The sequence below is a fragment of the Phallusia mammillata genome, chromosome 6 (assembly GCF_965637545.1).
Source record: "Phallusia mammillata chromosome 6, kaPhaMamm4.hap1.1, whole genome shotgun sequence".
NCBI lineage: Eukaryota > Metazoa > Chordata > Ascidiacea > Phlebobranchia > Ascidiidae > Phallusia > Phallusia mammillata.
The window spans coordinates 25,017,040-25,026,219 of NC_137257.1; the positions used below are offsets into that span (position 1 = coordinate 25,017,040).

A 9,180-nucleotide genomic window follows, 5' to 3' on the forward strand; every position below is an offset into this window, starting at 1 on the left:
ACCTTTAACAGAGTGACTCGCCTTCACGTGAGTGTCATTTTAAAATAATGCACCACAACAAATGTAATGGCTACATGTTTTAGTTTTTCTTTGTCAAAGATTAATTTTAATAATAAGCAAAACAAATTTATATTGCACGCAGTAGACTTGAAGTGCAGTCTTAATTCCTCATTGACAATGTTGGCTGTCATTTTAATAAGAAGGTATAACACAAATGGAAAAGCTTATTTTTTGTTTTTTCAAAAAATATATTGGATTGCAGTGTTACTTGCTTTTTAACTTCTGCTAACATGCCAATAGCTTTTTCAGATTATTTCAAACATAACATTTTTGATAATTGTTTTGAACTCAAGCATGAACTGACAACCCAATGAAAGAAGAAAGAAACTGCAGGTAAATGAGAAATACTAGTGGTTTATTCTTATTTAATGTCTTCAAATCCTTTATGTCTTAACATGTTGCTAGTATGGGTTTTCTCCTTGTTATTTGTTTTGTCTGTTTGGTCTAGGAAGAGTGTTGATAAACATGTCAGTTTGTTATCTGAATGGCCCCCTTAAAATATTTTTTGAAGGCTATAAATGCTGAAATTTATACATGACCTAGGAGTTTCGTACTTTGTTGTTTGGTGCAATGCGTATTTGTCCAATTCAAACCGAACCATTGCATCTGTTGTGGGCTACAGCACTGTAGTTTAGATTGTGCTTCGTTGTACATATAAACTAACGTAACTGTGTAAAAACGGAACTAACCAGCGCCAAGAGCATCAAAAGCTTTTGGCATTGATTTGCCTTGATACCGATCAGTGACTAAGATATATATACATAGTCAATAACATAGTTGCAAATGTGCTGTTTATCAGCTGTCTGACGAAAAAATTATGGATTTAGACAATGATAATCGGTTATATGCCAAATATCGGCGCAGATGTAATCAGCCAGGCTGATATTAATCTGTCTATCACTCTTAAAAGCATTGTTGAAAGGTCATTAAACAGTCATTCAGCTTTGCTAGCAGTAGATGATTGTGGATGTCAACACATGTTTAAATCCATTGTTTAAGTCCTAGGTTGATCTGAGTTTGATGATGTTTGTCAAGGTTTGGTTAATTGGAAAAATGAAAGGTCTGACCTTTTACAATTCACACATTTGATAGTTATTTTTCCGATTTCGATCTTTAAAAATTTGCAGAATACTCGTTTTACAATCCAGAATATCAAATCTAATTCTTACAATATTTGTAACTGTGCAATACTTAATCTTGACAACAATAAATTCAAACCTGTTTAGAACATTTTAAAACATACTTCTAATTTACAATACAGAAAAGAAACAATTAAAGCTAGAAGGATGGCTTAGCAGATTTTGCCACAGTACTAGTCTTCCCTCCTGGGAAAGTCTCAATGAGAATTTCCCGGGATTTCTGGCAAAAATATTTCTCGAATCTGACAATCAAGCAAAAACATGTTAATTTTGTGACAAAATAACAGTAACGTTCGAATTTCTGCTAGCTGTTACCGAAATACTGGGTTTCATAACTTTGATGCTGAAATGAGTAAGCGTTTTTATACGAGATGGTAAATTATTTTTGAGAAAATGCGCTACCCAGCGTAAATAAAAAACAAATTATTTTTTCGTAATTTCCGAAACTTGTTTACCTCGAACAAGATCATTTAACTTCATTTAACTTTTGGACATTTTATACTGTTTAGGTAAATGTTGCTTGTTAAATATATATATATATGTATTAGAAAATTGACTAATTACAAATATCATTTTCAGCTACCCATCAAACTTTCATCACAGAAGAGATTCATCGAACTTTCATGAAGTTGAATCAACTCATCACTATATGGCAAGGTTTGTTAAATTTGTTTTTTTTTACATGCAAAGTAACGCTTTAGTCATAATTACATTCGTTGGAACAATTTTGGGTACAAAGCTATGGTGTAAGATAAATATTGTAGGTAAATTAGTTTAATTTTGAAAAAATATTTGTTACACATTAATTAGTTTAATGTTGTCAATGAATTAGCTGGTGCCTAGAAATTTTGGAAAGGTTGTATTATATGCAACACATGTTTTGTGTGTATTTCTTTGTTTATTTACTGTTTAATGTGGGTTTGTTTCTTTTATTTCATCAAGCAAGTGGTTTTGAAATTAAGATTCTTGTTAGATATCCATGTGAAATTGTTCTTGTAAATTCGGTTGACCCAGCAGTTCACATTTTAAAATGTGAAATTGAAACAGCTATACCTAATATAAACCAAGATTTTTTTGTTTGTTGGTTATATTTGTTTTATGTGTTGTTTGGTGTATTCTGAAGCAATTTGTAACTTATAGTTGAATTTATCTGTTTTTAACTTTCATATCAGAATATTATTGTGTTAGTGGGTTATTTAGACTTGAATCTTTTTAGCCCCCATTTTTAGTTAAAACGCTGTTGTGTCCATGCTAGACACTTGAACATAGTGATAAATTGGTTTAAGATTTGGAACGGCCTCTGCTTTATGCATGGAAACATGTACCAACCATGCAATGTTTTTTCTGGTTTGAATTAGGCTGAAACATTTTTGATTTTTTTTTATGGAACAGCCGCTTTGCACACAAACAAGTGTTTTACATGACAGACTTTATAGTATGGTGATTGAAAGCTAAATCTTATCATTGAGTAAAAGGGGGAATGAAATTAACGAATAAAACAATACTTACATTCTGAATACTGCTGACTCGTTGATATTAACAATTAAATTGATGCATGACATGTTATAGAAATTTTGTAAAGAAAAACTAGTTTTTGTACGTTTAGCTACTGCAAGGCAAGTAGTAAAGGCACGCCGAAGTTTAAAACACAAAAATATGATTCCTTGCATGTGTTCTATCTTAAACGGAAGTACAGAATTCATGAGTTTCGTTATTAGTTGGTCTATTGTAAAATATGTTAAATGATTTTAAGAGATGTTCAGAGTAGAATCTTGAATCTGTTGGATTTGAATCCAATTTTGCCATTTATAGCAATTGGAACCGAAATAAATGTGTGCTCGGGTCCTTGTAAAATATGCCTGCATGTGTTTCTTGATGTATTTGCAGTTTAAGGGCTGAATGATGTTGACAATGTTGATTTGGATGAAATTTAGATAGTTTGTAAAATTTGGCATTTAGAGGTGTTGGTTGTTGTGGCTCCAACATTCACCCCACTGAATTTTTTAAATAATTTTGAATTGAATGAAATTTGGTTAATTTGTAGAAGATGTCATTTATTGGCGTTGGTTGTTATTTACCCTGTAGCCCCAACATTTACCCCGCTAGCCCCCTAAAATGGGTTAATTTTTTAAACAATGCCTGAATTGAATGAAATTGAAACACTACGTAGATTATGCTATTTTGAGATGTCCTTTGTTGTGCTTAACCTTGTAACATTTACCTAACCAGCGAATTGAATAAAATTTGGTCAATTTATTGAAGATGCCGATTATAGGTGTTGATTGGTTTTGCCCTGTTCATGTCATCTGGTTTGACAAGTTAGTCTCCAGTTAATTAATTTTTTGTTTAATGCTGCTTTCTTCTAAATGTATGGCAAAGAAGGACTGCAATGTTTGACTTGATTTGATATTTTTAGTGATGGGACGGGTACCCGGTACTCGGTACTCGGTATCGATGGTATCGAACGATTTCAGTGGTATCGATACTCGTACTCGGTATCGAAATATTTTGTCCCAGTTTTCGATACCAACACGCGAGTACCGAAGGTCGGTTTACAACACAAAAACACAGGCAACTTTATGCCAAATTTGCTTTGGACAACACAAAATCGGGAAAAAGTTCCGCCCGGTTACGTATATTTTTTTCGCTATCGTGTGGAGATTACATTTTTCCGCATGTGCGTGTGTGCACCTGTAGCCCGACTATGGTAGATAAATTAGCCAGTGATTTATAACTAAGTACAACAATGTACTTAAGTACTCGGTAATCGTACTCGGTACTCGGTATCGAAGGTATATACATGTGGTACTCGTACTCGGTATCGGTACTCGCTTCAAAACCTGGTATCGTCCCATCACTAGATATTTTTACTCATTTAGTGATTTTTGTTGGATTCAACTCTTTAACCCCAAATATATAGTTGTTTTTAGATTTACCAGTTGTTTGGGTCAGATATATTTAGCTTGATCAGCCTAGTGGTCAACTTTCCAGCTTTAAGTATGTGTCAAAGTGCCTTTTTGCCTCACCAGACAATCGTTGTTTCATGTATGATCGTGTGTGTCATGAAGCAAACTTAGTCATATGATTGTATCACAATGTGAAGGGTTGTGGACGATATATATATATATTGTTGGTCTTGCTACTTTGCCACCAATACTAGGTAGTTAGTGTGCTTACATGTTTTTCAACAGTAGCTTATGCATTTTCAGTTTTGGTAAAACATTGCATATTTAACCACTTCAATTTTTTGTACATGTCAGGCTAAACTTGGTTAAATTGAATAGAATCACAGAAACTAAAGTAAAAGGTCAATAATGGTTTGTTTTTGCAATGAGTAAAAAAAAGAAAGACAAAAATTTTTAGTATTTGTTTTTTTAGTAAATTTTTAGTATTTTTTTAGTATTGAATGACTGTTTTTGCTAACTTGTCCTTTAAAAATTAATAATATTCACATAATATCAATACTATTACTAATTATCACTTTAACATGCATGGGATCTGTTCGTTTTTGCTTGCAAAAACAATACTGTTAGCATGTCAATTAGTGCATGTAGTTCATAATTAAATAGGACAGTATAAAATATGTAAATCTGCAATATAAATGAAAGTCGCCTTTCTAGTTGTTATAAGTACAACTTGAAGAATGTTTGAATTGTGTTTTTGTACGTTGCTAGGCCGATGTGGAAAAGACGAATTATTTCCATTTTATGTGTTTTTGCTTATTAGCCCCACAAATCTTGAAAAAAAATTGTTTGAGTGAAGGCTTTAGTCACTGTTGTTTGTGGTATTATCTCAAGCAACAAACTTTGTATCGTGTTAGTTACTCCATTAGCCTCCAGAAATGCATGAAAATTCAAACAATGTTAGATTGTATAAAATGCAGACAGTTTATAGAATATGCCATTGTAGAAGGCACATTGTTGCATTCCCCTTACAGACCCAACTTACAACCCCAAGTTACCCCCAGTGCCCCCTCAAATAGGTCATTTGTATTGATGTCCAAATTGGTTCAAACTCGGATAAGCCATTGTGATGTGGTGAGTTTGTTTCCGTTTGTACCTCATATATTTATCAGATAAAAAACTTTTGTAAATGAATAACATTATTTTGTGTTGTTCCATCCCACTATAAAACATTTTTCCATTACTGTTGTTGTTCAAAATTTGATTGTGTTTTCTGATCTTCATAAAAAAAAGAATACATCGCTGAGGTTGAGTGCAATGTAGTTGTTTTATAAAACAAGGTAGTACTATGACCTTACTTTTTAAAGAAACTCTTGCAGCAGTGATTTCTAACCTGTATCAACCCTTAGTTGTAAAAAGTTTTTTGGGAGCTTCTGTGCATTTGTTCCTCACAGTTTATTTTAATATATTGGTTTTTATAGAAAGAGGAATATGTGTACTTATAAAAAATCCCACTAACTAAAAGTTGGTTTAGTTCTTTTTATGCCTAGGTCGCTAGCGTTGTAGCCCAATGTTTGTGTGAGGTGTACTCACAGTTGCCGAAATTTTTGGCCGGGTTATGACGTCATGAAACACCAAATATATTTTTTGCTAAACCTTGCAGTTTAAGATTGTTGCATAATCTGACATGGTGTGATTTCAACACACGGACTGATTTCCATTTTATTTAAAATCTGTACGCATCAGCTTAAACAAATTTAATGTTAAAGATGCCTATATATTAGCTGGAACATTGCGCAATGTGCATACTTTGGTTGGAAACACGTGGGTCTTCAGACAATTATGTTCTTCAGGACTGTAGCATGACCCATGTTTGTAAAGATGTGTTAGTAATTAAGTTAAACTTAACAGACCCTGCCTTTAATTTGTTGCCTTACGAAACTAATTTATTGTATTTGCCAATATTGCTATATTTTCTGTTCTGATTGATATGTATGTCATTGTTTCAAATACTACATGACCAAAAGACAATAAATGTTTGGGCAAATAATACCAGCTTATTTGATAAAACCTTTAGAATATATATTTAAAAAAATATGTGTCATAAATTTTGTCACTTTAGAAAACATTGCCCTGTTCATGTTAATAATCAACCTCCCCCAAACAGTTAAATCTCATCAGACAGAACAAATTTTGTTTTTTAGCACCAAACATTTTGAGTAACTATAATTAGGTTCATTCCCCTAATGTACTATTTTATGAACTTGCTTGATTTGTTGTTTGTTTTCAAATATAATTATAATATTTTTTGAGCAGTTATGGTTTATTTAAAAACAGTTTATTACCCTACATAACAAGAAAAGTGGCATTTTTTGGTGGTTTCATCATTTGTGGTAGATTTATTAAATATATGTTGGGAATTTGACTGTTTACGAATGTTACTTTTAGATGTCATCACATGAGGATTCACCTCCTGTTCCTGATTTGACCACCAGACTTCATAGCAAGGTTTGTAATATTTTGTTTTTATGTCATAAGTAATTGCTTCAATACATAAGTTGCAACAAAAATAAAGTGAAACCTACAGTGGCATTGATTGTTTTAAGTATATCACTTTCACATTATTTTATGTAGCATTTGAAGTTTTTATTACTGGTGTTTGTGTAGATGGGTGAGGCACTGCCTAATCCAATTGGTGGCTAATTTTGTGTGTTTGTGTAACTAGCAGTCATTGTGTGCTCTTTGTAAAAACAAAAATATTTGTCCCTGGGGTTGGGAATAATCAATTTGTCAGATTAAGCTTCAAATATAAATCTTTAGGCTTTGAATATATCAATATATTCCTTGATGTAGGCTTTAACTTACTTTCTTTTTTATTGCAGAACTCGCAGAGAAGACCATCGGACACTCAGTTTCATTTTAACAGTGCCTTGTCGAGCGATTTTGTTTTTATTTGTAATCACTATGTAGTAGTCTCCAATAATTGTATAGTGAGCCTGTGAATGTCTGCTCTTCCGCCTGCTTGTGCAATGGTGGTTGGGATTTGCTTGGCTGATGTTGATGGTTGTGGCTGGTTTGCCTCAATCGCACATCGAGTATGGCTGTCTGAATTGTTGGAGCTTGTGTTTCGATGCCAGATAGGTGACTGGGTGGTAGGATAGCAACTGGTTCGCAACAGGGATCGGGCTGTTCCCGTTTTAAACCGGTGTGTGTATGGGCTGCTCACGCGGCTGTACACTGCAGTTATTTGTTCCTGCTCATCGGTAGGGGCACTTAGCTAGTTGGAGTGCTTACCTCGCTAGTTCATGTGTTTACTGTTAGGACCCTGTCCGCTAGACACCTCCTCTAATTGACGGCACAGTATTGTTGTGATTCGGGTTTGATGTCAGTATTGATGCTTCTCAGTTAAGGCCTTGTAAAAGATGCTTGTCTGCGGGCTTCTCTTTCTCGGCTGGCGCTGGTCTGTGGCACTTCTTTACTGGCTGACTGGAGGATGTATGTTTTGTTGCGGTCTGTGTTGCCTGCTGTCATTAGTGTTGTAGGGCAGAGCTTGGCTGAATATTTTAGGCTAGAGCGATGACCCTGCAGCATTTAGTGATGATCGCACGGTTCGCCAAGTCTGTTGGTATGGTGCTAGTCTGGAGCGGCTCAGGGAAGGTTACCAAAATATGTGGCTTTGTCACAGTTGGAGCTGGAACTGGGTTATATCCTTGCTAGCTGTCTGTTGTAAGAATTAATTAGGCTTTTTTGTCTGGTGTCAGTCTGGAGCTTCTTGGCAGATGTTGTCTGAGACCCTAACCCGGTCACTTTTTAAGATGGCTGATGCTGGTTGCAAAGGACTGTCTGTCTGTTGCATGTCATGTTATTTTCGGTCTGGTATGCCGGATGTTGGCTGGGGGCAGCCTGGTGGAGGGAAGCTGAAAGACTGGGTCCACGTTCAACCGTAAGGTGTCGGTCCACGTTCGGCCAACTAAAGCGGGGCTGTCATCTGGTTCTCGGATGGCATTGACTTGGTTATGTCATGTGTCTTTGCTGTCCTCTATTAGGCTAACTGTATATGTGGATTCAGCTTAGGTAGATTAAGATAAAACTTTCTTTAATTCTAATAGAGATACGGTGTTGCATTTCAGGTGTGTTTATTCTACCAAAGTTTGTTTTGTGAATTTGTTGATATAGTGGTGTTGTATGACTACGTTGGTATATGTGCCTGTGGTGTTGCAGTGGTTTATATGTTTATGTTATATATCAAAGCTACAATATAATTAATATTTAAGTGACCTGTCGTATGCCGCCTGAGACCTGACTGCATGCCTGCCTACAGTCTGTGTTGTATTGTTGAGATTGGATTTGATATGTCTAATTTAAGCTTAGGACATCTTGGTCAATGTTGTGTGAATGCAATTTCAGCAGACTGAGACCAGGTTGCCTTTGCTCAAAGTAGGCTTTGAATTGTTGTTAATATCGAGTCTGTGTGCTTGGTGCTTTGGCCGATGTTGGCTGGATCAAGTAAGTTGTAGAAATATATTACATATTATTTCCTTGCAACTGAAGTGTATGTGTCATTGAAATGTTTGGTATAACAAATTATGAATAACTTTTTCCATCAACTTTCAAAAGATATTCTGAAATACATAACATAAATGGTCAATGAATTTTTTTTTAAATATTTAAAGCAAAATTAACTACACCTACAATACTAACAAGTTGTAATTATTGTTTTGCAGACTCGTTGCATGGTGAACAACCTACTCCTTCCAATTTTATTGTTGTGTTTATTGTTTCGCAATGCTTGGTGTCATTATGTAGCTGACTTAAATTCTGAATCAGGCAGGTTTGCAATCAGGAGTTGTCCCTCTCCCCATATAGATTAGGCAGTGCTTCACCCACCTTTCCGGCTGTTCTCTGCATCCTATACCTACTTTAACTTAGATTAGGCAGTGCTTCACCCACCTTTCTGCGTGTTCTCTGCTCTACTTAACACCTAACTTAGATTGAGCAGTGCTTCACTCACATTACACCTACTTTAACTTAGACTAGCCAGTGCTTCACCCCCTTTTCCGGGTGTGCTCTGCACCCTA

General features: G+C 35.1%; 1 long non-coding RNA gene across 1 annotated transcript; it reads left to right on the forward strand.

Moving 5' to 3' along the window:
- Window positions 1-304: 304 nt before the first annotated feature.
- On the forward strand, window positions 305-8,944 carry LOC145233450 (uncharacterized). Its single transcript, XR_013861099.1, has 5 exons — window positions 305-393; window positions 1,779-1,856; window positions 6,551-6,610; window positions 6,985-8,608; window positions 8,827-8,944. It is a non-coding gene; the product is annotated as an uncharacterized LOC145233450 (long non-coding RNA).
- Window positions 8,945-9,180: the final 236 nt, after the last annotated feature.